General features: G+C 41.1%; 1 protein-coding gene and 1 long non-coding RNA gene across 21 annotated transcripts in view; one reads left to right on the forward strand and one right to left on the reverse strand.

The window, feature by feature from the left end:
* NAV1 (neuron navigator 1) overlaps positions 1-24,041 on the reverse strand; it is a 286,405-nt gene that overhangs the window by 48,225 nt on the left and 214,139 nt on the right. The gene's annotated exons all lie outside the window — the stretch shown is intronic.
* On the forward strand, positions 14,683-21,891 carry LOC134737677 (uncharacterized). The gene is made up of 3 exons (XR_010122788.1): positions 14,683-15,100; positions 15,471-15,616; positions 16,953-21,891. It is a non-coding gene; the product is annotated as an uncharacterized LOC134737677 (long non-coding RNA).

The raw sequence follows: 24,041 nt of genomic DNA on the forward strand, positions 1-24,041 counted from the left end.
GCTGGTTTTATGATCCTATCAGCTCTTCTGGGTCAAGATAAGATCTTTGGCAAGCAAGCAAACAAACTATTCTCAGCATGTTCTCTAAGTCAAAGACAGAGGAAGCCTGTAGCACTGAATCTTTCATCTGAGATTAATGATTGGTAATCAAGTTCGTGAGGCAAAGAAAGCTCTTATGGAAGGACCCTCGCAAAAAGAGGATTGCTGCAGCTCAGAAATCCAAAAGAAACCTTCCTTTGCCCCACATTTATGAAAAGTTTAATACTGAAATGGGGGAGGGGATTTATCTTCTAGGAGAGTGTTTGGGTCCTCCTTGCTCAAAAGACATTCCTTCCCAAGCTCTTTTCCTGCAGTGAGGAAGTATAAGCCTAGAATTACCAAGGAAGGTTGGCTAGAGGATATAAATACTTCCTAGCAAAATTCTTTTGCAAGTTCTGAAGAAAAGGAAAATTCTGTTGTCATTACATGAGAGTTAAGCATCTCCACTGGAGATGCTCCACTGAAGAGAGCATAGTTTCTTTCTTTCTTTTTCTTCCTCTCTCTCTCTCTTTCTTTCTTTCCTCTCACTGTGTCACCCAGGCTGGAAGGCAGTGGCACAATCTCAGCTCATTGCAGCCTTCGCCTCCCAGGTTCAATTGATTGTTGTGCCTCGGCCTCCCAAGTAGCTGGGATTACAGGTATGCAATTTTTGTATTTTTACTAGACACAGTGTTTCACCATGTTGGCCAGGCAGATCTCCAACTCCTGGCCTCAAGTGATCCTCCCACCTTGGCCTCCCAAAGTGCTGGGATTATGGGTGTGAGCCACCGCACCCAGCCCTCTTTCTTTAAACAACAACAACAACAACAACAACAACAACAACAAAAACCCACTATTACATTTGAATGGCTTGAAAAAAATAAAAGTTAAAGAGTGACAGAGCAAGACCTTTTGTTAAAAAAAAAAAAGGCTGTGTGCAAAACTCCTCCTTGAAGCCGGGTGTTCAAGACCAGCCTGGGCAACAAAGCAAGACCTCTGTCACTACAAACAAAACAAAACAAAAGAAATAGTACATGCTATAATAAGGATCCAAATATTATATAAAGGAAAAAGTGCTCATTTTTTGCCCTCCCATTTTTATTAACAGTTTTTTGTGCATCCTTCAAAAATATCCCTATGCATATATCTTCTAGCTGTTTGCTCTCTGGATCTGCTGAATAGTTGACATTATGGGACCACACTTCATTATCCTGGAGATTCTCTATACCTGACTTAAACTGGAACCTCGGTCTTCCTCTTTGTTGTTTTACTCCTTGTTTTAGTGAAGTACCTTTTCCAGTAGGTTTCTGAAAAGGGGTGCTTTGGAAGTAAACTTTGTAAGACCTTACATGTCATAAAATGTCTTTATTCCATCTTTACACTTGAGATTTTGAGTAGCCACAGAATTCTAAGCTGAAAATATCTTCTTTCAGAATCTAAAGGCATTGTTCTATGTCTGTTTCTATTGTTGCCCTTCTGATTCTTTGTCCTTGTATGTGACCTGTTTTTTTGTCTCCCCTCTGGAACTTTTAGCCTCTTCTTGTGCACTGAAACATCACTAATGATGTGCCTTGGTGTGGGAGTTTTTTTTAATCCATTGCATTGGGTACTTTACCAGATGTTTGTAGATTACTGAAGGTAATCTACAAACTCATTACCTTCAGTTTTGAGAAATTTTATCAAAAATTTTTTGATGATTTTCTCTTCATTTTTCAGTTCTCTCTTCTAGAGTATTTGTAATTCAGTTAATAGATTTTTTGGCTGATTTTCTACATTTCTCTTATTTTCTAGCAACATTAAAAAAAAACAACTCTTTTTTTTTTTGAGATGGAGTCTTGCTCTGTCACCCAGGCTAGAGTGCAGTGGTGGGATCTGGGCTCACTGCAACCTCCGCCTCTTGGGTTCAAGCAATTCTCCTGCCTCAGCCTCCCAAGTAGCTGAGACTACAGGCGCGTGCCACCATGCCTGGCTAATTTTTTGTATATTTAGTAGAGATAGGGTTTCACTGTGTTAGCCAGAATGGTCTCGATCTCTCGACCTCGTCATCTGCCCACCTCGGCCTCCCAAAGTGCTGGGATTACAAGCGTGAGCCACCGTGCCCGACCTTTTTTTTTTTTTTTTTTTTGTGGAGTCAGGGTCTCCTTATGTTGCCCAGGCTGGTCTCAAGTGATCCTCCCACCTTGGGCTTCCAAAGTGCTGGGATTACTGGCTTGAGCCACTCTGCCTGGCTGCTAAACTCTACTTTTTGAGCAATGGCCTCAATTTTATCTTCCATCCTTTCTATTAAGTTTTTCATTTCTCCTATCACACATACATATATAGGTACACACACATATAAATATATAGACATACATATATACACATAAATGTATGTATGGGTATTGTATATATGTATATGTATATTTTAGAGACAGGATCTTGCATTCTTACCCAGGCTAGAGTGTGGTGATGCACCATAGTTCACTGCAGCCTCAAACTCCTGGGCTCAAGTGATCTTTCTGCTTCAGTTTCCCGAGAAGCTGGGATTATAGGCATGTGCTACCATGCCCAGCTAACTTTAAAATTTTTGTAGAGCCAGGGTCTCACTATGTTGTTCAGGCTGGTCTCAAATTCCTAGCTTCAAGCAATCTTCCCTCCTCAGCCTCCCAAAGTGCTGGGATTACAGTTGCGAGCCACTGTGCCCAGGCTTCTACCATATTTTAAATTTCCAAGGCTTCTTTAAAAAATTTTAAACAGCATACTGTTCTTTCTTTCAAGGATACAATCTCTTTTTCAACTCTCGGAGACATTCATTCACTCATTCATTTGGAGGGGCAGGTTTCCAATGTCCTTGCATAGTTTCTGGTTCCAAGTTGCTTTGTTCTGTTTGTACTGGTGGGACTTCATGTTATAGACCTTCTGAGATGTGTGATGAAGCTTGGCTGTTTGCTTATATGGAAGACTGGGACACTCATTATAAGTTATTGAGAAACTTTGTGCACAAGCAGTAGGACTTGTCAACTATGGCTTCAGTATAGGGAGATGAGATTGGACTGATTCATTTAAGTTTTTTCTCGTGGGTTGGTCAGATTTCCTAGAGGTGAATCTTCCAAACTCCAGCCTGCAGCATGTAAGACCAGCATTCTACGAGCTGAGTTAGAGAAGGGCCTGGAGCTTTCAATATTCAATATGCGAAGTTTCATTTATTCCCTTCTCCCTTGTTTTAGTTCAAAATCTATGCCCTCACTTGTGTCAGAGTCCACCAGTCCAGAGACTACCTGTTTTACTCTCTCCAGAAAATGTCTCCAGTCTTCTGTTAATGGAGGGAAAGGGCTCCCCCTTTGGGAGCAGATGGAGGGGAAGGGAGGAGAGAATCTGAGAGTCTAAGTGTTTTTTATATAAATTTTCAACCAGTCCTCTTGTTTTTAGACTTACCTCTTCCCCTATTAAAGCTACCTGATGCCACCAATTATGAAGCTTTTTGAGGATTCTGGGGTGCAAATTGAGTTGCTGCCTCACTTCCTCCACTGCTGGCTCAGGATTCGACTTTAAGTGTGATCCATCAGTTCATACTTGCCAGTCTGATTTCCAGCTTCCCATGATCTCATCACTGTTGTCTCTTTCTTCTCCTATTCTTTGTCTTTGTGGTTTTATGACTTATGAAAAGAAAAACGCTGCATAGTGTTCCATGGTGTATATGTGCCACATTTTCTTAATCCAGTCTATCATTGTTGGACATTTGGGTCGGTTCCAAGTCTTTGCTATTGTGAATAGTGCCGCAATAAACATACGTGTGCATGTGTCTTTATAGCAGCATGATTTATAGTCCTTTGGGTATATACCCAGTAATGGGATGGCTGGGTCAAATGGTATTTCTAGTTCTAGATCCCTGAACAGTGAGAACACATGGACACAGGAAGGGGAACATCACACTCTGGGGACTGTTGTGGGGTGGGGGGAGGGGGGAGGGATAGATAGCATTAGGAGATATACCTAATGCTAAATGACGAGTTAATGGGTACAGCACACCAGCATGGCACGCGTATACATATGTAACTAACCTGCACATTGTGCACATGTACCCTAAAACTTAAAGTATAATAATAATAAAAAATAAATAAATATATAAATAAATAAATAAATGAAAAACGCTTTATTTTCATTTAACTTTTGTGGTAGTTGTGAAATATATGAAATATATCCTAAGTGACTCTTTTGGATAAGATATCCTGGTGGGTAGCCTTTGAGTAGAGAGAGGTGAGGAGACATTAGCTTTGGAGTTCCAAAGTGAAATTACACAGACGCAGAAGAAACCATCTAGATAATTTTTTTTTGAGACAGGGTCTTGCTATGTTGCCCAGGCTGGTCATGAACTCCTGGGCTCAAGTGATCCTCTTGCCTCAGCCTCCCAAAGAGCTGGAATTACAGGCATGAGCCATTGCACCTGGTGATTTTTTTTTGAAGACTCAAGAGCTGTGGGAGAAAAAAGGCTGGATGGACATTGTCCATCCTGAAACATATGACTGGTTAAGGTGTAAGAATAGAATGTCTTTAGGAGAGTTTGCAAATTTTATCAGTTCATCAGTCAGAGTACTGCAAAGCAACTGCCTGGTCACTCAAGATAGCAGGGAGAAAGGAAGGCAGCTTAAATATGGCATCAAAAAGAATAAAGTAAAGAGGACAGGGCTCAGAGTTATGGAGGGCTACTGCATGTGTTGTTTGGCAGAAAGAATTTCTTTGCTCACTCTAAGCTGGATTTTGCTGTCTCCCTCCCATTTCTCTTTATATTTGTTTCTCACATAGATCTCAAGTACAGAAAAGAGAGCTGGGCAACAACAAGCTAGGCCTAAATTCACGAGGAGGTGAAAACAACAAAGAATGCAGAGACCTCAATAACGTGTATAATCTAATCTACAAATCCAAACAACCACCAACAGGCTACTGATGTACAAGAGAAATGGTGTCAAAAGTTTTTATTTGGGGCGAGTTCTTATAAGAACAATGGCACTTTGTCATTTTCATCTACCCCCAGAACAGAGAGGAAATGAGTCTGAATGAGCATATGAGAGATTGAGTCAGATATAACAGGACAATGAAAATGAAGAACCTTGTCAACGGATATTTCAAGGGAGCTATAAAAGATTATAGAGGTAAATTAAAGAACTTTCTCCATGGGATACTTATTTTTCCACTTATTATTCTCCTCATATCATCTAGTCTACCCTCCAAAATTTACACGTCTCATTCCCTATTTCCACTAAAAAGCATCACCTTTTCCCCTCATTGCTCTATCAAAAAACTTAGGTATGTCTTCAACTCCTTTTTCTTCCCCCTCCTCATCAAGATTGTAATACATCATTGATTGTATTACCACTTTCCTCTCAAATCTATCTCTTCCTTTAACTTTCCCCTGCCTTTGCTCTGGTTCAGAGCCTAATGTCCTCTCACTTGAGCCACTGTGAAAGACTTCTTATCAGTTCTACTCTGTAGAGATCCTCCCTCCCTCTAACATGCACTGAATATAATCAGAAGCCTAATCACCCAAAAGTGTGGCATTTAGCAAAACCTTCATTAGCTCTCTGTTACTGACATGATAAAATAAAAATTCTGCAGCCTGGCTGGGCATGATGGTTTACACCAGTAATCATAGCACTTTGGGAGGCTGAAGAGGGAGGATTGCTTAAGGCCAGGAGTTTGAGAACAGCCTGGGCAACATAGTGAGACCCTGTCTCTCTGTATTTTTTAAAAAATATTCTACAGCCCATTTATCAAGATTATTCATGAGCCATCATTAATGTAGTACAGTGATTAAGAGCACAGATGTTAGAGCCAGACTACCTGAGTTTAATCCCTATAAACTCTGCCTAGGGTTAAATTCAACTTCAATCGAGCAAACAGTCATCAAGCTCCTCGTATTTTTTTTTTTTTTTTTTTTTTTGTTGAGACGGAATCTTGCTCTGTCGCCCAGGCTGGAGTGCAGTGGCACGATCTCGGCTCACTGCAAGCTCCGCCTCCCAGGTTCACGCCATTCTCCTGCCTCAGCCTCCCGAGTAGCTAGGACTACAAGCGCCCGCCACCACGCCTGGCCAATTTTTTGTATTTTTAGTACAGACGGGGTTTCACCGTGTTAGCCAGGATGGTCTCGATCTCCTGACCTCATGATCCACCTGCCTTGGCCTCCCAAAGTGCTGGGATTACAGGCGTGAACCACCACACCTGGCCCAAGCTGCTAGTATTTATAATGCATGGTATCAGTTGCTATGGGCATTCAAAATAAGTGGCTATCCAGAATGAGCCTATAACCCAAGGGTGGAGAAAGGTGTATAAATGAAATAAATCCATGACAGAGGTATAGACAACATACATAAAGCAATACAGAGGAAGGAATGATTTCATCTCCAATAAAATCCAGAAATATGACTTTACCATGTTACAATACTGATAAACATAATGCTTTATCCACTTTTCTCCACTCCCATCCCACTCCTACTTCCTATGTTTCCCAGGATTCCTATTAGGTGACCAGCTCTCTTGCCTAATTTCCTTTTAGAAATACAGGCCTGCATGAGGAGCTGGTCCTCACACCACTATGCAGTGATCTGTGTGCTGCTGAAGACTCTGGAGTCCTGGCATTATCCCAGGGATCTGACATCAGTGGACATAAGCCCTATCTGTTCTTATTTCACATAGGCATTTTCCATTTCCAGATCAAATGCCAAGTCTTCCATGAGGCTTTCCATGATCCTCCTTGCCAGAAAAATCCCATTCTCTTTTATGTTTCTACAGACATACCTATACTTCTGTTAGAGTGGTCTGCCTTGAAATAGTTATGTCCACACATATATATTTCCCTGAAGATTAGGATTAAATCTTATGCTTCTTCGTACCCCTCATACAATATCTTGTATACAGTGGGCACTCACTCATTGCTTATATGAAAACAACAATGCATAACTTCAGGAAAAAGGTTATGATTTTGGAGCTGCTATTTATATATTCTCCAAGAATAACTAGTAATTTGTTTATAAATGTAATCCTTGCTTTGGGGTTGGGGGAATTTATTAACATTCTCTTTTTAGAACTTTCAGTACTCTGCTGAAATTCCCTATCTATACAAAAATGTAATTCACCTTTTCTACTGGATCCTTAAACATATTTATAAAAAGGACTTTACAATCCTTGTCTGTTAGTTTCAACATATGGCTCATCTGTGGATCTGCTTCTATTGACTATTTTTTCCCTCAGTCATATTTTTTTTGCTTCTTCCTGAGTCTTGTAACTTTTTATTTTATGCCAGATGTTGTGTTTAAAAGTGTGGCAATAGGTATATCCAGAAAAGGACATGTCCCTTCCGCTGTTAGGCTGCTAGGATTGAGAGCTGAGTCAGTCTAGCCTGTCATAGAGCCAGGTTTGGGCTCTGTTACAGGTCAGTTCACCAATTTTTTTTTTTTTTTCCCAAACGAAGTCTTGCTGTTGTTCCCCAGGCTGGAGTGCAATGGTGTGGTCTTCGCTCACTGCAACCTCTGCCTCCCGGGTTCAAGCAATTCTCCTGCCTCAGCTGGGATTACAGGTGCCTGCCACCATGCCCAGCCAATTTTTGTATTTTAAGTAGAGACGGGGTTTCACCATGTTGGCCAGGCTGGTCTTGAACTCCTGACCTCAGGTGATCTGCCTGCCTCAGCCTCCCAAATCACCAAATGTTCTGAGGGCAGGATCAGGACTGTCCTTTCAGTAGCACTTAAGATCTGAGCATAGTGAGTCCCCAGAGATCTCTCTATGCCATCCAGCCCAGCTGCCAGCTTTGGGCTGCTGTGGAATTCTCTGCACTCTTGGTGAGCCACTTCTGTATATTCAATGAAGGATTTTTGTGCTTTGGAGGGGGTCTTTCTCTACCCTCCTACCCTCCTACCCTGTTCTCAGGTTCCACTGTACTGTACTGTACTGTACTGCTGCTGTATAATCAGGGAAGGCCCTGTGTACATTGGGTGGGGGCAGGGATCTTTCTCAGATTTCTGTCCTGCCCTTAGCCATCAGTTTGCTGCCACTGTGTACTCAGTGAAGGCCTCATGAGAACGATTTAGGGGTAGGTGGGTACTTATTTGCTCTATAATTAGGGCTCCTTATGGCCAGCCTACATGTGGCCTTCAAAAGTTTGTAGGAAATTCAGCTATTTTCTCCTTATCCTCATCTATGGTGGGTTTGCTCCTCTTAGCCATACCCCTAGAAGGAAAACAGCCATGTATTCCATCTCTCCTAAGAATGGCTCTTCTCTTTCTGGAATTTAGTTCAATTAGAGTACTTTGCATCCTTAGATATCTGTATTTTTTAAAAGTTATGTTTGTTGCTTATCCAGCTTAGCCTTGTTGTTAGGATGAGAGTGATAGTGTAGGACACTATACCATTCCCTTCAATAAATTAGCCCCTTGAGTGCTCTTAGAATAAATAAAGCCCTTCATCTAGGGCTGTTAAGAATGGCAACTGATTCCTCCTCTTGTTTTCTTGCCCACTTCCTAGCATTGATACCATAGTCTAAGGAACACTCTGGTGCATCCATCTCCTCTGTAGGATGAAAAGAGGGACTGTGAAGAGGCCAGCTCAACTGAACACTGCTCTGTTTGTGTCTGTGCAGACACGTGGCAATGCATGGGGCAGGAAACACTCCTCCCCTCTGGGAAAAGCACCAACACTAACGTAGTTCTTGGCTAGGATTGGCTACCCCTCCCAGACTTCTCTCACACCGTCTGCTCCCCACATTTTAGGCCCAGCTATTCCATGGAACTTGAATAGCCAAGGGAGCCTGCAGGCAGCCAGAGGGCCAAGGGTGTGGGCTAACTAACTGGAAGAGTGGACCAGCTTGTGACTACATAGGAAAAAATCCTTATTGCTTCTGTAGCACAGCGTGGGTCTTAAAAGTCAGACTTGAACACTGAATCTGTTCTTCTGTCCAGAATATATATGCCTTGAGAATCAGTAACTAAGTTTCTCTATTTACTACTTAATGCATAAGAGCTGTATACATGGAACTCTACTTTCTCTTCTGAGAGTGGAGAAATATCTGCAGTACAATAGGCTGGTTTTAACAGCTAAGAGTTTTCTTTTTTTCTTTTTCTTCTCTTATAATTATTTTTACTTCCAGTAGAGTTTATGGAATTGGAAGCCTAGGGGATACCTAGGACTCCTTGCTTCCTCATATAGGAAAGAGAAGAACTAACTTTATCATCTAAACTGGAAACAGGTTCCAAGACAGCAGGAAGCTGTTTGGCCACAAAATGTACCCTACTTCATGGAAACAAATCCCCAAATCAATCATGAAAAGAAGCCAGACTCAGAGTTGGAGGGCTTTTCAGTCCCCATTACTATACCAACTAGGTATGCACTGTATTCTATCAGATATACAAACATCGAATGGGGCAGAGGGGTAAAAGAGCATCAATAATCACAACTCTTGATATTGTCTCACTTGCTAGAGTTGATGGATGGTGACCTAGGTTAGGCAGTGAAATAGACAACAGTGACAAAGTGTGAATTAGACCCAAGGACTGAGAGTAATCTGATAACCAAGATAAGTAGGAGGCTAGCAAATGTGATGAACCCAGTTCTAGGTTTGCCAAGGGCTAGAATGTCTATGGATCAAAATAAAAAGAACATTTTTCATAATGCAAGTGTTTTAGATAAGGCTGTCATTAGATGGTTCTGCAGCCAGCGATATCTCATGACATTTGCCGCTGATACTCAAATTATTCTTGATATTTTAAGGAGACAGGGCAAAGAGCACATAAAGCTGGAACTGGAGTCAGTCCAAGTTAGAATTAAATACATACAGACTCAAAACGAATCTGTCCTCTTGAAGAAGCTAACCCTATTGGCTAGAAATGGACTGAGCTGATCTCAAAGAATACACTACTATAGACCAGAATGCATTCCTAATATTTGCTCTAGTCTTGAAATTTTCCATAGCTTTCTTGGAACTACACCAGATTAAAGCTAAGATATAGCTTTCCTTGCTTGCTACTTTAAGAATACTCTTGCTATCTATGATAAAATGTATTATGTTAAACCATGTGAAATTGCCAATCTTATAGGTAAAAAATTGGTCAAACCTGGGCACTTTCATATGATTCAACATCAAATATATTTATTTTTGTGTTTGATCTACGCTTTAGCACTTGTTTGCTACAAAACTGTGGTCGTGGATTCTAAACTCTTTTTTTTTTAAATTGAGACAAGATCTGACTTTGTCACCCAGGCTGGAGTGCAGTGGTGTGATCTCAGCTTACTGCAGCCTTGACCTCCTGGGTTCAAGTGATCCTCCTGCTTCAGCCCCCCAAGTAGCTGGGACTACATGTGCGCGCCACGGCGCCTGGCTAATTTTTTAAATTTTTGTAGACACAGAGTTTCACCATGTTGCCCAGGCTGGTTCCAAACTGCTGAGCTCAAGTGATATGCCCGCCTTGGACTCCCAAAATGCTAGGATTACAGGTGTGAGCCACCATGCCTGTACTTACTCTTTTTTTTTTTTTTTTTTTCTCTGAGACGGAGTTTCACTCTTGTTGCCCAGGCTGCAGTGCAATGGCGCAATCTTGCTCACCACAACCTCTGCCTCCCAGGTTCAAGTGATTCTCCTGCCTCAGCCTCCCGAGTAGCTGGGATTACAGGCATGTAATTACCACCACACCTGACTAATTTTTGTATTTTTAGTACAGACGGGGTTTCACCATGTTGTCCAGGCTGGTCTCGAACTCCTGACCTCAGGTGATCCGCCTGCCTCAGCCTCCCAAAGTGTTAGGATTACAGGCATGAGCCACCATGCCCAGCTGACTTAAACTCTTAATAGGGAGAGACCAAGTTACAAAAATCCAAGTCAAATGAAAGAAATGACAACCTGTCCCAGTCTAAGACTAGTTTGGTACATCTGAACAAGGGAATATGTTCTGGACTTTCCTCAATCCAAAGTTCCAAAGATATCCCATTCTTCAATGGTCTTTTATGCTTTCTTCAGACCCGTTCCTGGAGGTGAGCCACTCAGTTCATAATCCATACTTCCCTAAAGGTCACTCAGACAGTCATAGAGATGTGATCCCTAATGAGAAAATTAGCAAGTGATGTTCCATCTCTGGTCCCTGCAGCAAGTGGACTCCTTTGTTAAGACGTTGGTGACCTACACCTGTGTTAATATGGTAGCCACTAGCCATATGTAGCTAATGAGTACTTGAAATGTGGCTAGTCCCAATTGAGATGTGGAGTAAGCTTTCAAAGACTTAGTAGAAAGGAAAATATAAGATATCTTAATTATCTTGGTAATTTCTATATTAATTACATATTAAAATATTTTAAATACATTGGGTTAAATAAGACATATTACAATTAATTTTACCTGTTTTACTTTTTATTTTTATTTTTATTTTTTTTTGAGACGGAGTCTCGCCCTGTCACCCAGGGCTGGAGTGCAATGGCGCAATCTTGGCTCACTGCAACCTCCACCTCCTGGATTCAAACAATTCTCCTGCCTCAGCCTCCCAAGTAGCTGGGATTACAGGTGCCCACCACCATGCCCAGCTAATTTTTTTGGATTTTTAGTAGAGATGGGGTTTCACCACATTGGCCAGGCTGGTCTCAAACTCCTGACCTTGTGATCTGCTCACTTCAGCCTCCCAAAGTGCTGAGATTACAGGCGTGAGCCACCATGCTTGGCCTTTGTTTTACTTTTTTAAATGTTTCTACTATAACATTTAAAAATACATATGTGGGCCAGGCGAGGTGGCTCACACCTGTAATCCCAGCACTTTGGGAGGGCAAGGCAGGTGGATCACAAGGTCAGGAGATGAGACCATCCTGGCCAACATCGTGAAACCCCATCTCTACTAAAAATACAAAAATTAGCTGGGTATGGTGGTGCATGCCTGTAATCCCAACTACTCGAGAGGCTGAGGCAGGAGAATTGCTTGAACGGGGAGACGGAGGTTGCAGTGAGCTGAGATCGCGCCACTGCACTGCAGCCTGGCGACATAGCAAGATTCCGTCTCAAACACAAAAAAACAAAAAAAACAAAAAAAGTATGTGGCTTGCATTAGATTTCTGTTGGAAAGCGCTGTCCTAAACAGGAAACTTTTGGTCAATGAAATGTCCGCTTTAAAGACCTGGAGTTCTTTAGCTGCTACAGTAGTTACATTTGCTCCATGACCTGAGAAAGCTACGGTTTGCAGTTAAACTTCAGCTGATCCCTTTGATGGCAACAAATGTGGTAACATTTTAGGTGCAAACACTGAATTATGAGCCATAGTCCTCGGAGACCATTCAAGAGGTTAAAGAGGATAAGTGATTTTTAAAAAAATATCATAGAAGAGTCAGAGTGAAATTGGGCAATTTTGTGATGCTCAGTTTTGAAAATGAATCAAGACCATCTAGAGAAACCAAGATTCTGTTCAAGTACTGCCAAAGTTCTTAAAGTCAGTAACCTCTCCTACTCCTCATCCCCATGTGGCCCTAGAGAACTCCAAGAGCAAGGGGGAGTACAGTGTCTGCTTCATTACATGTCTGTGGTTTGGCAGAGATCACAGCAAACTAGCTTGACCTGGCCAACAAAGCCAGGCAATGGGGGGAAAGGATGAATCGCAGAGTGAGAGATTTAGAGGAAGAGAGGGTGGGGCAGAGAAGAAGCCAATGTAAATTTTTTTGAGTTAAGGCTTTGCCAAGTCTTAATCAAGGGTAAAAATCACCAAGAAGAAAGGACTCTGAAGAACAAGGTAATCAGAGTCTTATATGAAATTGGAGGATATGTGCAATTAGGAAAATTCATTTGGCCCCTTGATATATTGGCAGTAAGCTCTTAAAATTCCAGTCCTATAAGAAAACGAATGGTTTCAATAACTTTTAAAAGACATTTCCTAAACTCTAGTTTCAATCACAGAACTATCTGATTAATTTGTTCAATTCTCAAATGCTGAAGCTAATTTAATGAATGGACCATAGCTAGGGAAGCCCAAATTCAGATTTAAATCCTACAGACTGGTTACATGGCATTATTAAAAAATCAGAAAAAATAGTCATCACAATTTTGGAGGCTACCATTTTAGAGTATCTGTTGCAATACCTAGGTAATGAATTCTTACTCAAACCCAACTGGGAAGATTATGAAGATTACTACCACGAATTTTGTAAATATTTCCTGGGCTGGGTGTGGTGGCTTATGCCTGTAATCCTACCACTTTGGGAGGCTAAAGTGGGAGGATCCTCTGAGCCTAGGAGTTCAAGACCACCCTGGGCAACGTGGTGAAACCCCGTCTCTACTAAAATACAAAAAATTAGCCAGGCGTGGTGGCACGCACCTGTCGTCCCAGCTACTCAGGGGGCTGAGGCACAAGAATTGCTTGAGCCTGGGAGGCAGAGGTTGCAGTGAGCTGAGATGGCACCACTGCATTCCAGCCTGGGTGAAAGAGCAAGAGTCTGTCTCAAAAAAAAAAAAAAAGAATATTTCCTGAAGATCAAACTCATCCAAGAAAATTATACTCCAATGCCCTACTGTACCTTGGTCATTCTGTTTGATGCTGAAATAATGGATTTCCACCATTGCCTTTTTCTTTTAAGTCACTGAGTTATAGTGACTGACAGAGTTCTCTATGGCATTTAGAAAGGAGTTAAAGCAAATAAACACAGGGACATGACACCTCCAAGAATATAAAAGGCCACCCTAATGTGCCCATAGAGAAAGGACTTCTGTTATTTCTGATGATTCTTAATATAATGGAAAAGTGTGATAAAAGGCCACCCTAATGTGCCCATAGAGAAAGGACTTCTGTTATTTCTGATGATTCTTAATATAATGGAAAAGTGTGAAAACTTGTCTGCTTGGTTCTAAATTTAGTTCACCTCAAGGTTTCCTTGCTGAAGTTCTAGCCACCTTCAGCATACCCACTTTAGCTCACTCTCCTTTCTGATAAAGGTCCAAGTGTTTTTAATGGTGGCAATAGGGCCATAGGTCTAGACCTAGGCAGAACCCCACTCAGTCAAAATAAAGCCATGCATTTCTGTGCTTGTTCTTCACAGACGCCATCTTGCCAGTGGCAAAAGAAAAGTAACTCGTCTGGAGAACCGAATGCCCTTGCAGTTATATATAAAGTTCTATGCATGTGCAATCTTCTGGTATCTGATCATACTTTCAGATTCTCAAATGTGTCTATGACTCAGAAAATTTTCTTTAAATTATCATCTTGACTCCTAACACCCTGCTTTAGGCTTTGCTTTCTTGATTCTGGCATTTAATTTTTGCCCTAAGGTTAAGAGAGTTTCTTAAATTTAGACCATTATTATGGAATAAATTACGTTCCCCCCAAGTGTATGTGTTACAGCTGTAACTCCCAATGACTGTATTTGGAGATGGGGTGTTTAGGGAGGTAATTAAGGTTAAATGATCTTATAAGAGTGGGGCTCTAATCTGATAGGACTCGTGTCCTTATAAGAAAAAGGAGACACCAGAGAGCTCTCTTTCTGTGTGTGCACAGAGTTAAGGCCATGCGAGGACACAGTGAGAAGGTGGCTGTCTACAGCCAGGAAGAGAGGCCTCATCAGAAACCAACCCAGATGACACCTTGATTTTGCACTGCTGGGCTTCGGAACTGTGAGAAAATAAACTTCTATTGTTTAAGCCACCCGCCCTGTGGTATTTTGTTATGTCAGCTTGAGCAGACTACCACAACCATTAAGTTATGAAAATAAGCTTATTTTATCTACATGTCACTATCCCCCATTGAACTACATTGGATATTGACCACCTCTATGATTCAGGCTAGTTTTCAATTCAGATTTACTGCCATCAGATTTTTTTATCATGATATCATAGGTTATTATAGCAAAATTAAATACCCTAATCCATCTGCTAGGCACAGTAGAAGCTATGGATTGAGAAAATCAAGGAGTCAGGCAAAGTGGAAGGAATTATCATCGCTGCTTGGACTTGGCAGCGAAATAATCCCGGAGAAATTCCATCTTTCTATGATGAAATCAGGCTCTATATGTGCTCCTGTAATGATACGATACACAAGTATTCAGCCCTGCAAACAGCTTGGATAGCACTTTGTGGAACAAAATGGATGCAATTGGATTAGAGGTATCAATATATTTTATTGGGATCTTAATGTGGGAAAGGGTAATTGCAGGGTATTAGAGGAGAGACAGAGAAGTGAGAATATAGAAGGAAAGACATGAGAGACTGTTTCCAAGGTGTCGGTTAAAGCTTTGCCATGTCAGCTGGCAGGGCCAGAGCAAGAAGAAAGAGCAGAAAGTTGAGCTGTTTAACGGGAGTCTCCTTAATTAGGACCAACTGTGGGTGAGGAATGCTGACTCGGCTGGCCACAATTTGTTTGAGTTTTCTCTAGTTTCAGAGATTTCCCTTTTTGTCTGCCCCAAGCCTTTGCCCTCCTCTACTTCTTTCACAGGAGTGGGAATGAAAAAACAAGGCACCTTCCTCTCTTTTTCAGATGTTTCCAAGTCAGGAAATTGAAATCCTTCAAAGAGTGAAAGATAACTGAGAATCTCAAGGAAGGCAAAAAATTCTCAGGGATACCATCAAATTCACCTTCAAAGGATAAAAGGCAGTCCTCTGGAGCAAGCTCTGGAGTACTGAGTATGTACTTCTATCTCTACTAGTCGCTATTACTACAGTTGAGTTAGTGTACTTGTCTTAGCCTCAATTTCCCCAAGTATAAACAGGTAATTCAACACTCACTAATCAAAATCTTTAGAAAGTTTGAACATCAAGGAAAATGATTTTGATTCTTAACTTGGTCAAGAAAACATCTTGAGGAAAACTAAAAAGTCAGAAAATTAAGGTGTCAATTGATGTGAGTAACCTTATTTTGAGTTTCCATATTTTTATTGGAGAGGGCCTGAAGGAGGCTCTACGAATAGTCAGTAGGATTCTGTTCAGAACCAACAGTTTTTTTTCTCTTTCTAAAACCCACATAGATGTCCCATTTTAAAGATTTTTGGAAAGGGATGAAAATGATATTTGATTTTAAATTTCATGAGATACTTCCTACTTCCTCACCACTGTCTCACCCATATTCTTCCTGCAGTGTTTCCTTAGGAGCCCACTGCACAATTCCAAAATCCATAGCTAATTGAAAAGAAATGTAGAATAGTGTCTGCATTTCTGCACCTTCTCTAAACCAATAAGGAAGTAAGAGATAATTGACGATACTCCGAAAAGTAGGAAAAGTTTGGCTTAAGGGTCCAGAGTAGGGGTTGGCCAGATAGTAAATATTTATGAGGCTTTGCAGGCCATAAAGTCTCTGTCACAACTACTGAATTCTGCCATTGTAGCACAAAAGCAGCCATAGATAGTATGTAAACAAATGAATCCAGCTATGTTCCAATAGAACTTTATTTATGTACACTGAAATTTGAATTGCACGTAATTTTCATGTGTCACAAAATATTGTTCTTCTTTTGCTCCTTCCAATCATTTAAAAATGTGAAATCCACTCTCAGCTTGCAGGCCATACAAAAACAGGCAGTGGACTGGATTTGGCCAAGCAGGCCAAAGGTCACCAGCCCTGGGGCTAGACCAAAAAAAGACCCCCTAAAAATGAAAAGAAATAACAATTCCATAACTGACAAGTCCTGGGCGAAAAAGCAACTCTGGGCTAAGAATGACCTCTTGGATTTCCACTTTTATTACTTCTGATCTAACCTGCTCAATTTTCAAGTCAAAACAAGATTTTTCTACTACTGATTCAGTTTTTTGGGTTTTTTGTTTGTTTGTTTTCTTTGAGACAGGGTCTCACTCTGTCACCTAACTGGAATGCAGTGGTGCGAACACAGCTCATTGCAGCCTCAAGCTCCAGAGCTCAAGGGATCCTCGCACCTCAGCCTTGAACCTCAGCTTCCTGAGTAGGTGGGACTACATGCGGGTGCCACCATGCCCAGCTAATTTTTTTTTTTTTTTAATTTTTTTGTAGAGACAAGTTCTCACTATGTCACCCAGGCTGGTCTTGAACTCCCGTCCTCAAGTTATCCTCCCGCCTTGGCTTACCAAAGTGATGGGATTACAGGCATGAATCACTGAGCGTGGCCTCTGATTTAGTTTTGACTCAGAAAAAAGGAAGAGGTTGGAAAAGAATAGAGAAGAAAAAGAAAAAAAGAAGCATTCATATTGCTTGTACATCATTGCCAATCCTCCATTCTGGAAGTAGGCGATGCCTTAAAGTGGGATGGAATGACTTATGTAGGGTTGACAGAAGCAAAAACCATTTTTGGTCAGAAGCACAAATTCTTCTACACAGGTTGGAAGAAGTGATATAGAATGTATATGGCCTGTATGTGTTCCTGATGCATAAAGCAACAAATAAAAGTCTACTTTATTAAACGAAGACGTTGCCATTCATCTTCAGATCTCAGATCACCCTGTGAGTGCAAAGTGAGTATTGAAAGAGGTAAAAGGGATAGGAATCAGGCCCCAAATTCATACTACTAGGCTGAGAAATCTATGCAACTCTGAGCAGTTTCTGGCAGCTCTAAAAGACCCAGGCCAGACTGCTGGTGTGAAACGCTGATCTGGCTATAAACACCTCCAGCCACTGAGCTACTCTCTCTTCGCGGAATGAAGCTTCCTACCACAAACCAAATGAATTGCCAGGCGTTCCCTCTGAACACATTACTCCCCGCTTTTTGACTTCTTTGTATCATGTTCAGTTTTCTCACTCCAGAATTCCTGGCCTTCCATTATCACCTTCTTTTTCTCTTTATTAAATAAGAAGTCCACTTTCCAATGTCTTTAGTGTTTCTACAAAAGCTGAGGAGGTCATCTTTTTTCTATTCACAGTCTCTTTATTCAGTCAAAAAAATCTTTAAATCCTGACTCAAGATAGAGGGCAAAAGCAAGCTTTTCTGCTGTAATTACCCTAATGCTGTCCACATTCAATCTACTAAAAACAAACAAACAAAAGGGAACATCAGAAAGGAAAGCTGCCACCAAAACAGAAACAAACACAAATTCCAAATATTAAAACCTAAAGAGAAGAATATTGGATGCTAGTTCCTCAAGTCTGTCTGCTTGCACACTACTATACTGTACTACATGGTACCATGTTAGTTAGAGAGAAGTGCCTCTCTAGGTCCAGAGGCTTGAGCATGTGGGAGGATCTATTCAGGATATGGGCAAGGTATGTGACACAATGACCCTTTGCAATGCACATAGAGACTCCCATCCAAATCCACAGTTTCACCATAACCACTCTGTTATTGAAGTATTTGTTGCAAGTTAAGCTACTTGATTTATTTTCCTTTTCAAAAATAACACTAAGAAACCAACTCACCACAGAATGCAAACATTTCTCTCAGGAATTCACACCCTATTGAGGTCCCCAGGGAGAAATTCAGTGAACAACTCTGGATGAAGAATGTTACTCTAATACAAATCAAAGCAGGGTCACCACACAAAAATAACTCTTGTCCCTACACTAAATGCAGAGGAAAAGAAATACTTGAGGCTGGTTGTGGAGAGTCATCAATAAGGTAAAAGATGAGGCTGTTTTCCAGGTTATATAAACTTTTAAAACATAATTTTCTTTTTAAAAAGTTTAATCTATTTATTTATTTATTTTGAGACCAGGTTATGAGACGGGTTAATTTTTGTATTTTTGGTGGAAACGGGGTTTCACCGTGTTGCCAAGGCTAGTCTCGAACCCCTTGGCCTTAAGCGATCCACCCGCCTGGGCCTCCCAAAGTGCTGGGATTACAGGCGTGAACCACCATGTCCAGCCACCAGGTTATATAAACTTTTGATATAGCTTCAGCAATCCCTAGTAGGATTATTTCGAAGTTTTGATCTCAGTGGCTTGGCTAGATTTCCTAATTCCAGTAACTTTTGTAACTCTTTTTGATGCCCCATCCTCATTTAAGTTCAAAACTAAAAATAGCAATGATATAGGTGGAAGCAGCCACAGGGGCAGGAGTACCAGATGATAAGTTTTCTCTTTTTACTTGTCCACAAAGAACAATAACCTCAGGACTTGAAGGAGCTTCAGTGTATTGCAAGGGAAACTTACCAATTTGTTACTGAGGGAGTTTATTCAATTCCTCAGCTAGCACCCTGATATCATTATTTCAAAAGAAATGGTCACAAGGAGGCAGGAGAATTTAAGGACACACTTCATTACTGAAGTTTTTAATCTGTGTGAATTCAACTGTCAAGATTTCCATTGTAGCAAAGCAATCCATGTAAAAGTCTGAGACTGCTCTGTGGAAAGTTGCTGTTCACTTAATCATCAGGTAGGCTGGGTTCCACCTCAACATTAGCTATTACTTATACCCATCCAGTCAAGCATAACCAACATAACCTCTGCATTGCTGGACAAGCATGCAGCAGTGTCCTGCCTGAAATCAAAGGAAAATTTGCAGTTTTACTAAAAAGATTCATGGCTCTCTGGAAAACCACCTTAAATAATTTAGGAACCTGAGAAAGCAACCAAACGATATTAATGAACACTCACGACCTCTGCATCACACTTTTCGACATTAGATATGCTGAAGCCTGGGTGATGGCCCTCCTACAGTCTGTGAAGTTGATGCAATATCTAGCTCACTAGTTTGCTTGTTATCTGCCTCTAAGCTTGCATCAAACCAAAGCAGTTTCTCTACTTCTTCACTAACTAATGCACTGTGGAAACCCAGTGTTTCTTAAATACTTGCTATTAAAAGGCATCTTTAATGTGTTGCCTTTTATAATGACACAAAAGGGCATGCATTTTACATTATACTTCTAGTGGAGCTGCCAGATGTAGGCTAATCAATGCAAATAATCTAATCTTTTTTTTGGGGGGGAACATCACTAGATATTGTTATTACAACAGTAGTTACCATATGTTCAGCACCTAAATATGTATGCCAGGCACTTTGCTGGGCACTTAACATACATGTATAACCTCATTTAAAGCTTCATATTAATTCCAAGTTAGATATGGCTTCCATTTTACTTACAACAAGAACTGAAACTTAAAACAGATAAAGTTACATGCCCAAGGGTCCACAGCTAGTAAGAAGAAAACAAAGCCATTGTAATATCAAGATCTGTCTGACTCTAAAGACTGTTTTTAACCACTACATATACTACAAATACTTCCATCGTGAGAGAGAAATGAAGTTAGGGATGGTCACAGAATAGCAAAACTAAATCAGGCATTCACTCAGATCACTTGGGGACCATATGGGATTACTTCTGCGGTGCATTATTTGGCAGCCTTCCAAACGGTGTTCCACTGGAGGGTGAAGATCACTTATGCATCTCTAGGGACTCTTTGCACAAAAAGGTAGTCTCCAGGTCAAATTTAATTTGTGTCTGCTCCGTCACTTCTACCTTGCACCTCAGTAGTTACTGACGTTTGGGATTTAGAATTGTGAAAAAGAAATGAGTTTAGTTCCTAGACCTCAAAAAGCCTGCAAACCAAAACACAATTTGCTTGAAAGAGTGACACGCTCCAAGTATCTGAAGGGCTTTAGCAAAAAGAATAATGTAGGATAGGCTATGTAGCTTGACAGAAAGCTTACATATTTGCTCAGGTTGGTTCCTACAGTTTCCAAAGGCAAATCAGTGTACTTCCTTAAATATGATCACCACCAAATAAAATGTCAACATCACATGCCTGCAGTAGAATGGGAAGAAAAGAAATTGATGTCAGGGTGTCAGTTGAAGAGCAGCTACTGATAACTGACTTCACATGTGGTGGGACAGGCACTCTTTTTGGACTGCCCATTCTAGCATCTTTCCTCTTTAGGAAAACTTATCAAGGACCCTTTCTGGCCCCAAAGACCTTACTTTTTAAAGGAAGTCTATGCAACTCGTGGGCAAGAATCCAAACATCAATCCCTCATGATGAGGACAAGAAAAAAAATGCTGGATGAGTCCCCACAAGTGGGGCCACCATACTGAGACATATGGATGGGGGCAGGAGGCCCTGTGGCTTTTGGGGGCGTTGGATGGACCAAGAGGGGTCCTATGCGTGGGTGCAGCCAACAGCTTTCCACAACCACCTGGGAACCAGCTGCATCATCCTCATAATGTCTCATTCCACCGCAACTAGGCTGGCCAGGTAGCAACAGTGATGCTTTTGCTTTGGACAGCCCTGTCTTTCTTTTCAGACTTGGGTTAGTCTTCTGAGTCAAAGACGTCAGTGCTCTGATGCCCCACAGCTTAGGCTTTGGGGTCAACCCTCTGGTGCCTCGCTGGATGAAAATGAACTCAGAATAGTTTCCCAGGTTAATGGCAGATGCCCCTGGTCAGCTGATTTGGGGGAATGTCATTTGATGACAGCACTGGAGATGTAGTGTATGGTATGAACTATAATAGTGTGCAATCTATATCAAGACAGAATATCAAATATAGAAACTGAAAGAAGGCAGAATGCAGCAGCTCATGCCTGTAATTCCAGCAAAAGCAGAAGAATCGCTTGAGGCTAGGAGTTCAAGACCAGCCCTAGTGAGACCTCATCTCTACTAAAAAATTAGCCGTGCGTGGTGGCGAGCACCTATAGTCCCAGCTGTTCAGGAAGGTGAGGAAGGAAGACAGCTTGAGCCCAGAAGTTAAGAGGTCACAGTGAGCTGTGATTTATGGATTGTGCCACTGTGCTCCACTCTAGCCTGGGCGACAGAGCAAGACAGTCGAAAGAAAAAAGAAAAAGAAAAAAGAAAGAAACTGAAAGAAGCCTCTAAAAACTTCTTGCCTTCAGAGATCTTGAAGAGAGACTGTTTTTTCAGATGTTCAATGGCACGTACCACACGAAAGTCAAGCTGCAGAGTTAATGGGGATTGTTGAACAGAGAGTTAATGGGGATTGCTTCTTTGTCCGAACATTATGACACTGTGGGATGGCTAGAACCGTAAGTGCTGCGTAGGTCCGTATAACAGTAGGGCTCTTGTGGACAGCCTACTTTAACAAACTCCTATGCCAGACCTGCCACTATTATTGTGACCACAGAAGGAAACTTTTGGGGCTAAGAGTGAATCATTTTCTGATCAATCACAAAGAAGGCCAAAGTAGTGGGGAGAAAGAAAAAGAAAAGAAAAGAAAAGGAAGAAAGAAAGAAAGAAAGAAAAGGAAGGAAGGAAGGAAGGACGGAAGGAAGGAAGGAAGGAAGGAAGGAAGGAAGGAAGGAAAGAATTGCTCATTAGTTCTTTGCCCTTTTTCAGATACCTGGAGAAGGAACTATAAAAAATGTGGGATGTGTTGGAGAAGAAAACCTATTGGTCTGCAGAAGGAATTTTTCTTCAGGGTGAAAATGCAGAGAATTTCTACATATTGAGTCATATGAAGGCAAAATATTGACTAAAAAGCTAAGCAGCAAGGAAGTAGGGATTTTAAGGCATTATGAAGGAGACTGCAGAGTCTTCCCTACTTGGCAGCAACCCAGGACATCATCAGCCTATTTGGCCAGAGAGATCAAATGTTTAGTTATGAAACGTAGAGGACCCTGAGACACTTCTTGTGCCCTGTGTTGATACTTTGTAGGGAGATATAAAACAATATGAAGAGTTGGTAAAATGGTTTTGCTCCAGAATTAGCAAGGAAGTATGAAGCATTCAGGGAACTAAGCTTTTTAAATGTCTGAAAATATGATTATAGTGCTACAGACTACAGAAAATCTAGAAAAACACATGAGAACTGAAGATTTAAATATTTTTATATAGGCTCTGCATTATGCCCATATTTGTTTATTTTTTTCCCTAATTTTCAGTCTGTTACTTGGAACACTGCTCCTTAGTAGTAATTAAACTGTTAAGTGGCAACTTTTTCATGCTGGATCTATTCTGCCCACCCTACACCATTTTTTTTTTTTTTGAGACAGAGTTTCACTCAGTCACCAGGCTGGAGTGCAATGGCACAACCTCAGCTCACTGCAACCTCTGACTCCCTGGTTCAAGCAATTCTCCTGCCTCAGCCTCCCGAGTAGCTGGGATTACAGGCATGCACCACCACGCGCAGCTAATTTTTTTGTATTTTTAGTAGAGATGGGGTTTCACCATGTTGGCCAGGCTGGTCTCAATCTCCTGACCTTGTGATCCACCCACCTCAGCCTCCCAAAGTGCTGGGATTACAGGTGTGAGCCACTGTGCCCGGCCCACAACTTTTTTTAAAGCTGTTTTTCTTCTAGGAGCCTCTTCTCCATGCCAGGCATAAGGAGGAGGTTTATTTTAATGACTTTCACCTTCCAGGTCTTTCCAGACATAAAGGAACTAACGTGTAAGTGCATTAATTGCCAAATCTCACAAGCCACACTGCTATGATTCTTGTCTTGCAGCCTCTAACTAAAATTGAACTAACAATGCAAGTTTTCCTAGCCTATATCTGGTCATGGAAACCAGTTTAGTTCCTATCCTGTAGCAATGTTGATAGCCAATCACTACTGCCCTTTCAAATAACAATAAAAACTAAGTTAAGCTAAAATAAGTATATCTTCTTCCTCTTCCTCCTCCTCCTCTTTCTCTTCTTCCTCCTCCTCCTCCTCTTCTCTTCTTTTTTTTGAGACAAGAGTCTCACTCTGTTGCCCAGGCTGGAGTGCAGTAGTGTAATCACGGCTCAGTGCAGCTTGACCTCCTGGGCTCAAGTGATCCTCTTGCCTCAGGCAAGTAACTGGGACCACAGGCCTGTGCCACCATGCCTGGCTAATTTTTAAGTTTTTTGTAGAGAGGGGGCCTCAATTTGTTGCCCAGGCAGGGGAAATAAGATATTATCTTAAGTTTTTAAATGTTTTTATGCAAAATATTTAATTGTTATTTTAGAGATAAGAGAGTATTTGTTGATTCTTTCTAGTGTTGCTGAAAAATGTTGAAATGTGTATAAAATGTCAACTGGGGCATATTTAAGGCAAGGTATTAAGTAACGTTGTCTTTACTCTGAATTCTTATTACTGATGTCTAAAGGCACTAATTTCTCTAAAGTTGTATCTCAAATTATCTAAAGTCATTCCTCAGTTCCTGACTGGCATTTTTAAACATTATACCTGATATTACATATTCTTTAACATTGTAGCATAATTCCATTGTTTGAGACAAAT

Source organism: Pongo pygmaeus, chromosome 1, assembly GCF_028885625.2.
Source record: "Pongo pygmaeus isolate AG05252 chromosome 1, NHGRI_mPonPyg2-v2.0_pri, whole genome shotgun sequence".
Lineage (NCBI taxonomy): Eukaryota > Metazoa > Chordata > Mammalia > Primates > Hominidae > Pongo > Pongo pygmaeus.